Source organism: Triticum aestivum, chromosome 4A, assembly GCF_018294505.1.
Source record: "Triticum aestivum cultivar Chinese Spring chromosome 4A, IWGSC CS RefSeq v2.1, whole genome shotgun sequence".
Classification (NCBI taxonomy): domain Eukaryota; kingdom Viridiplantae; phylum Streptophyta; class Magnoliopsida; order Poales; family Poaceae; genus Triticum; species Triticum aestivum.
In genome coordinates, this window is record NC_057803.1 from 108,316,332 (window position 1) to 108,324,325 (window position 7,994).

Consider the following 7,994-nt stretch of genomic DNA (forward strand, 5'->3'; position numbering starts at 1 on the left):
TATTGCTTGGCTAGGGTTTCATCACCAGAAATTGTAGATCTGCAAGGTGGCACATGAAAAATCCTATGTGATGTCCTTGCGACATGCGTAGGCCTTGTGCAGACGAGGGAGGGGCATGCCCTGCCACCGGGGGGCGAAAGTACCTCGGTGGCATGCCTGATACAACCGTTTAAATCCTTGAAAAATCATACGATGCCGGAATTCCTCGTGAGCTGGCATGGTGTCATCACATGGCCCCTGTAGGGTGTAGTAAAAGTTTAGGTGTGTTTCGAATAAGCCCCCCCTCCCCCTAAGTCTGTTTGTAAACTGCACCATCTCTGAGCTAGACTCTTGCTATCGAGAGGGAACAAGTCCAGTTTGTGTAGGAAGTGAGGGTCATGTTGCTCCGTTGGCCTCGAAACTTCTCGTGCTCTCAAAGGAGGCCATCGCATGACAGGTGTCAGGCCCCTGCATTTTTCGGACCCGTGTGCAATATTTGGGACATTTATTGCTCTACTAGGGTTTTTCATCGTCGAAAATTGCAGATCTGCAAGGCGGCACATGAAATCATGCTCGGAAGCGACATGGAAAATCCTATGTGATGCCCTTGCGACATGTGTAGGCCTTGTGCAGACGAGGGGGGGCTTGCCCTGCCACCGGGGGGCGAAAGTACCTCGATGGCATATGCCTGATGCAACTGTTTAAATCCTCGGAAAATCGTACGATGCCGGAATTCCTCGAGAGCTGGCCCGGCGTCATCACATGGATTCTGTAGGGTGTGGTAAAAGTGTGTGCGCGTTTCGAATAAGCCTCCTTGACTCTGCTTGTAAACCGCACCATCTCCGAGCTAGTCTCTCGGTAAAATGAGGGTGCCTGAACGCCATGATCCATTCGGTCTGCTTCCCAACGGCTCCTGTACGGACTGCGGTCTCGGGCGACAGGGGCGGCGATTCTGTGTCCGTCTCTGCCTCCGGCGGCTGTGGCGGCCTTGCTCTGGCCCCGAAGCGGCACGGAGCGGGGGCGACTCCGGCGGAGCCTTGGAGGACGGCCGGCCCCCTGAGTGTGGCTCGGGGGTTGGGGAGTCGCTTTTGGGCTCTGGCAGATGCGATCTCCGACGATGAAGAGGAAGGTGAGGTATGCGCTGAGCCGGATCCGGCGGTAGGCGCGCGCGCGGCCTGCTCCATTAGGGAGTTTGTGGCGCGCGCGGAGGAGCTCGGGGTCTCCTTCAAGGCCGGGCGCCGGCGTGCTTTTGCGCCCGGTGGCCGTGGCTCACGACGGCTTGCTCAGGCTGCGGCTCGAGCGCCGCACGCATCCCCGACGCGTGAAGGGCGTGGTTGTCCTAGGGCGGACGCCGCGGGGTTGTCCCTCAGACCTACGCCGCCCATGCCCTGCGGTGGCGGCGACGGCGGCGCGGTGGTGGCGACACCGACGGATTCGGGGTTGCCTCTCATTAGGGTTGGGGGCGACGCGTCACGTGGCGGGCTGGGCCGGCCTGCTGAGGTGCCTGGCGGGCCGCCCACGGGGCCGCCACGCCAGCTGGCCCAGCCAAAGGGTTCATGTGTGTCTGGGCAGCGGGGGGCCTCGCCTACGCCCGTGGCCCAGTCCAGCCCGGGTGCGCTAGGCCTGCCAATGCCGGCCCACACCGCGCATCCATATAAATGGCTTTGGCTCCCCCGTGGATCCCTAGACATCACACTAGGGTTTCCTGCCTCCAAGTCGGAGGTGCGGCGATTCGGTCACTCCGCCCGCTTCCTTCACCCCACTCCTCCTCCCCCACCTTTGCTTCGCTCCTTTGCTGAAGTGGTGGCCATGGGCTCCAAGCCCGACCGCCGTGGGGAGAAACCACCCATGGAGCCGCCACGGGACCGCACCCGTGGGCGCGCCGACGACGAGGCGGCTGGGGCCGCCGCCCGCATGGTGGCTCAAGGAGCAGGAACGGAAGAAGAAGAAAAAGGAAGAATACCGAAAGAAAGGCCTCGAGCTCAAGCGCAAGGGGCAGATGGCAGCTCAGGGAGGCGACCGCGCCGGCGACTCGCTCGCGAAGAAGCAGAAGTCCAAGCCTGCGGGGGCGGCGGCCACCAAGCCTCCCCTCCCGCCCAGATCTGAGGCGCCGGGCTCGTCCAAGGGCACGCAGGCGGAGCCGATCCCCGTTGACGAGGCGGGCGGCCCAGAGTGCTTCAAGTGCGGTCGTACAGGCCATTTCCAAAGCCTGTGCACTTTCCAGCCGCTTTGCGTGGTGTGCAGCAAGGAGGGGCACACCTTGGCGCAGTGCCCAACCCGCGGCAAGCCTCTGCTTCTCCAGACCATGGGCCACGCTATCGCCGGAGAGGGATTCTTCTGCCTTTAGTTTTCGGTCGACGCGCGGGAGGAGGCTCCGGTCCAGCTGGGGGCCAACACGGCGGTGCTCTCCATGCCATCTGGCGCGCTCTCCCTTCCGATCCTCGAGGCGGAGCTGCAGCATCTCTTTGAGGGAGAGTGGGATTGGCCGATCTCCCCTCTCGAGGGCGGGGCCTTCTCAGTGGTCTTCCCCGATCCTACTATGCTCCGGATGGCCACCAGGAGCGGCAAGCTCTTCCTGTCCCTCAACAACCTCATGGTGGACATACGCGATGCGGTCCTCGACGCACCCAAAGGGATGGAGATGCCAGAGGTGTGGGTCAAGTTAGGTGGGATTCCTCCCAAGCATCGTTGCTCCGAAAGGCTCATGGCGGCAACCATCATGCTTGGCCGCCCTCTGCTGGTGGATGAGGACTCTCTGCTCCGCCTAGGGCCGGTCCGCATGCGCTTTGCTTGCCGCAATCCGCGCAAGCTCCGTGGGTCGGTCCAGATCTGGTTCAACAATGAGGGCTACAACATCTCTGTGGACCCGGAGCTCCCCCGGAGCAAGCCGCGGCGCCCGCCCTCCCTCCACCACCCCCTCCTCCCCACGGAAAGGGTCCAGACGGGAAGGGCCACGACGGCGACAAGGACGGCGACAAGGAGCCGGACGCAAGCATGGAGGACGACTCCATCGACACGGCGGGGTGGGAGAAGTTGGGCGTCACCGACATCGGCAGGGCGAGGGCTTGCGTGCCACAGCCCCAGGTGGAGAACTCTCTGGCGGGAGGGACGTTGAAGATGGAGCTCTCCATCCCGAACCAGTACGGCTCCAACCTGGGCTCGGTCACATCCCCTCCGGTGCGGATGGAGGCCGCGGTGGACTCCTTGCTGTTGGCGGAGCCCATGGACAATTCCCCTGTGGCGTCAGCGGACCCGAAGCTTTTGACTTCCCCCTCGCGCTCACCTGCCCAAGGTGGTCGCAGCGGCAGCAAGATTGGAGCGATGAAGCAGATCAAGAAGGTGGCGGTGCGCAAGGTGACCGTGGAGGCTAGGCATGCTGCGGAGACGTTGGGGGCGCCGGTGACGCCGCGTCAGGCGGTGATGGCGCTGGCCGTACCTTCTTCCGCTACGGTCGCGCTGGAGACGCCCTTGACGGCGCCGGTCCCAAAGGCCAAGCGCTCCAAGGCGGTGGTGGGAGGGCAGGCGGCCCCCGTGCGGGCCAGTGCGCGTGCTAGGGGCGCCAAGGGCAACTTGCCATCGCTCCAGCGCGCCCAACTCCTCCAAGCTCAGAAAAATCTGGAAATCTCAGGTAATCCCTTACCCCGCTTTACGATTCTTGACTCCTTTTCGGACGAGCACTTGAGCGAGGTTCTGGGGAAGAGTGGGGTGGAACCAGTGGGAGGAGGTGAGATGTGCGAGCTTATCTCGTTGATTCGCGCAAAGGAATTGGCGCAAGCGGCGCTAACAGCGGCGGCTGTGCAACACGCGGATCGTTTGGCACTAGAGGCAGAGGCCTCGACAGCGCTAACAACCCGGTCCGATGAGGAGACAGCAACAGGGGTTGCTGCTCCTCCCTCGCCTCGCCGCGGCAGGGCGAGACGTGTGGCCAAGGCGATCACATCCAGGGGGTGCGCCTGCGTAACCGTGTCATTTAGATGCGTGCACTCCTATGGAATATACGTGGCTTCGGCCACTCAGGTCGTCGCACCCAACTAAGGGAGTACATTAGGAAAGAAGCGATAGATATCGTTGGGCTCCAGGAAACGATCAAGTCTGAGTTCAGACATCAAGATCACTTAGCGATAGATCCCTTAGAGCGTTTCGCGTGGCATCATACTCCGGCCAACGGTCACTCTGGTGGCTTGTTGCTAGGACTAAGCACTGCCACGTATGAGGTGCTGCACTGGGAGAGTGGCACCTTCTTCATCGCGGCCAAGTTCCGCGTGCGAGCGTCGCTACGCGAGCTCGCGATCGTGCAAGTCTACGGACCTGCAGATCACTCACGTTCGGCTGAGTTCCTAGGCGAACTCGAAGCCAAGGTGATGGCCTTTGCGGCTACTCAGATCCTGCTTATGGTGGGGGGAGATTTCAATCTTATCCGTTCAAGGGCGGACAAAAACAATGACAATATCAACTGGCCAAGGGTGGCCATGTTCAACAATTCGATAGCATCTATGGCACTTAGGGAAGTGACAAGATCCGGGGCAATATACACTTGGACTAACAAGCAGCTAGCCCTAGTGCGATCCGTGCTGGATCGTGCTTTCATGTCTCCGGACTGGGAAATTTTGTTCCCTCTGTGCTCACTCCTTGCCGAAACAAGGATTGGGTCGGACCATGTGCCGCTAATCTTGTCTTCTGGGGAGGACAGAGTGCGCCGCAGCCCGCATTTCTATTTTGAAACTGCATGGTTCGAGACACCGAACTTTGACACCATCTTCAGGGAGAGATGGCAGAAATGTGTCCAGCTCGCAGGCCAGCAACGTGGCCCTTTGGAGTTCTGGACTGCGGTAGGGGGCCGCCTGCGTGCAAGCCTTAAGGGGTGGGGCGCGAATCAGGGCCGCGATGACAAAATCCTGAGGGCAAGGCTCATTGATGAGATTGCTATTCTCGACGGTCAAGCGGACACGCGCCCCTTCTCTGAACAAGAATGGGCGCGGCGATATGCCCTCGAGGGGCAAGTCGAAGCTCTGCTACGTGCAGAGGAGGAATATTGGAGGCGTAGGGGAGGCCTCAAGTGGACGCTCAAGGGTGATGCGAATATGAAGTATTTCCACGTGTACGCGAATGGCCGGCACAGGAAATGTTCGATACTCAGGTTGCAGACAGAGCAGGGGCTCCTTCTTCAACAATCGGAGATTTCCCGTCACATCTACAACTTTTATATAGGTCTGATGGGGACGGAGGAGGCCCAACGCGCACGATTGCGTGCGGATGTTTGGCTCCCTTCTCAACGGGTGCTCGATAGTGAGAACGGGGGCTGGATCTCGCTTTCCTTCCGGAGGAGATTGACAAAGCACTCCAGGGTATGAAATCCGACACGGCCCCAGGGCCGGACGGGTGGCCGGTGGCAATGTTCAAACATTTCTGGCCTCTGCTGCGTGAACCCATTTTTGAGGTGTGTAACGGCTTCATGCGAGGTTTCGTCGATATAGCGCGACTCAACTTCGGTGTGCTGTCGCTCATTCCGAAAGTACCTGGTGCGGACCACATTCGCCAGTACAGACCAATAGCGCTCATTAACGTTCCCTTCAAAATATGCGCCAAAGGCTGCGCTACTCGACTCATGCCGATCGCCCATCGAACCATTAGTCGTGCGCAATCGGCATTCATCCGCGGGAGGAATATTTTGGAGGGACCGTTAGCCCTACAGGAGACCCTCCACGAGCTCAAGCGCACGCACGAACCTGCAATCCTTCTCAAGTTAGATTTCAAGAAGGCCTACGACCGCGTTAATTGGGATTTTCTCCGACAAATCCTTAATAGTCGAGACTTCTCGCCGGCGTGGGTGCATCGAGTCATGCAATTGGTCTTGGGGGGCCAAACTGCGGTCTCGGTAAATGGAGAAGTAGGGAACTTCTTCCGGAACAAACGTGGCTTACGCCAAGGTGACCCCATGTCACCGATATTGTTCAATTTTGTCGCAGATGCGCTGGCAGCAATGCTGCGGAAAGCGGTGGACGCCGGGCACATCAAAGGGGTGTTGGGACACCTCATCCCAGGGGGGATATCACATCTGCAATATGCGGACGATACGCTATTGCTTTTTCAGCCGGACCTCCACAGCGTGGCCACTGTTAAAGCCTTGCTTATAAGCTTCGAACTCATGTCGGGACTTAAAATCAATTTTCACAAGTGTGAAGTGATGCCCATGTGCATGGATGAGCAGGACGGGAGCCACATCGCGGATCTCCTGAACTGTAAACTAGGCAAACTCCCGTTTACATATTTGGGCCTCCCGCTAGACGCTAAGCGCATCTCGATAGAGGGGTGGGCTCCGCTCTGGACTAAGGTAGGTGGGCGGGTTTGTCCATGGAGGGGTAAGTACATGTCCTCTGTCGCGAGGCTGGAGCTCACGAATGCGAGCCTCTCCTCGCTCCCGCAATTCGCCATGGGTCTTTTCCTCCTGGCTGAAGGGGTGCATGCCAAGATGGATACACCCAGGTCCCGTTTCTTTTGGGAAGGATCGGGACCCAAACGCAAGTACCACATGGTGAGGTGGGACGCGGTTTGCCGGCCCAAAGCCCAGGGAGGGCTAGGGATCACGAATACTAGAATCCTCAACATCGCGCTGATGTGTAAGTGGATTTGGAAACTCTCGCAGGGGGCGACGGGTCTGTGGGTAGACCTGTTGCGTGCTAAGTATTTCTCCTCCGGGAATTTTTTCGAAGGAGTGGCGAGGGGCTCTCCTTTCTGGAACGACCTGCAAGCGGTCCGGCCGGCTTTCGCTATGGGGGCCAAGTTCGGCATTGGCAATGGGCGTTCGGCCCGGTTTTGGTTAGATCATTGGGTTGGAACTCGGCCTTTATGGCAAGACTTCCAGGACCTATACAGCCTGGCGGTCAACCCGGAGCAGCATGTTGCCACGGTACTTGCCTCCTCCCCTCCCGCGATCTTCTTCAAACGGGAACTAACGGGAACAGAGCAAGCTCACCTCACGGTTTTGCTTGATCTAATCGCGCCGGTCGCGCTTTCCCCACATGAGGACACAGTAACTTGGTCGCTCACCTCATCCGGCAAGTTTTTCGTCAAGTCGTTGTACCGAAAACTTTGTTAGGGCCACTCCTCCCTAGTGCCAAAAGGCCTATGGAATGCGTGTCTGCCACTTAAAATTAAGGTGTTTTTTTGGCAACTGTTTCGCAACAGATTGCCTACCTCGGCTAATGTTGCCAAACACAATGGCCGTCGTCCGGCCTTTGTGCAATTTGCAACGTCCCGGAAGACGCGAACCATGTGTTCTTTCGCTGTCCGTTAGCGCGCTTTGCTTGGGCTGCGGTTCGCACCGCAGCCAACACCACATGGAACCCGAGCTCGACTGCCGACCTCGTGGCCATTGTTGACTCGGTTCATGGTGGCAACAATCGCGTTCTTTGGAGCTGTGTGGGGGCGCTGGCCTGGGCCCTCTGGCTCACGAGGAACAAACTAGCGATCGAAGGAATATTCCCATCACACCCTGCTAATATCATCTACAAATGCAACCTTTTCCTGCAGCAGTGGAGTCCGTTGGCGAGGCGCAAGGATGCTGATAAACTCCAACATGCACAAGAACGTCTTCGTCAAGTTTACCTGATGGCTAGGGAGCCACCCGCCTCTTCTTTGACTTGAAGTGGCCCTTTTGGACGGCGCACGCACGAGCGAGCCTGCGTGCTCTAAGCTCAGGCTGCGAGCCATGTAATCATCTTCGCTTGCTCAGTGCTGCTTTTTGGCCTGCCCGATAACTATTCAGACTTTGCGCTACCACTTGGCCGGAGCCTCCGTGCTCGTTGTTGTAATCTCAGACCATGTCAGTTACGCTGCCTAATTGTGGGCTTTATTAATTTAAAGCCGGACGCACCCAGCGTCTTCGTTCTAAAAAAATGAGGGTGTCTGGCATGTGTTATGCGATGGTCTTCTTTGAGAGCAAGAGAAGTTTTAAGGTCAACGAAGCAATAAGATCTGCACTTTCTGCGCAATATTTGAGACATTTTGATGTTAAC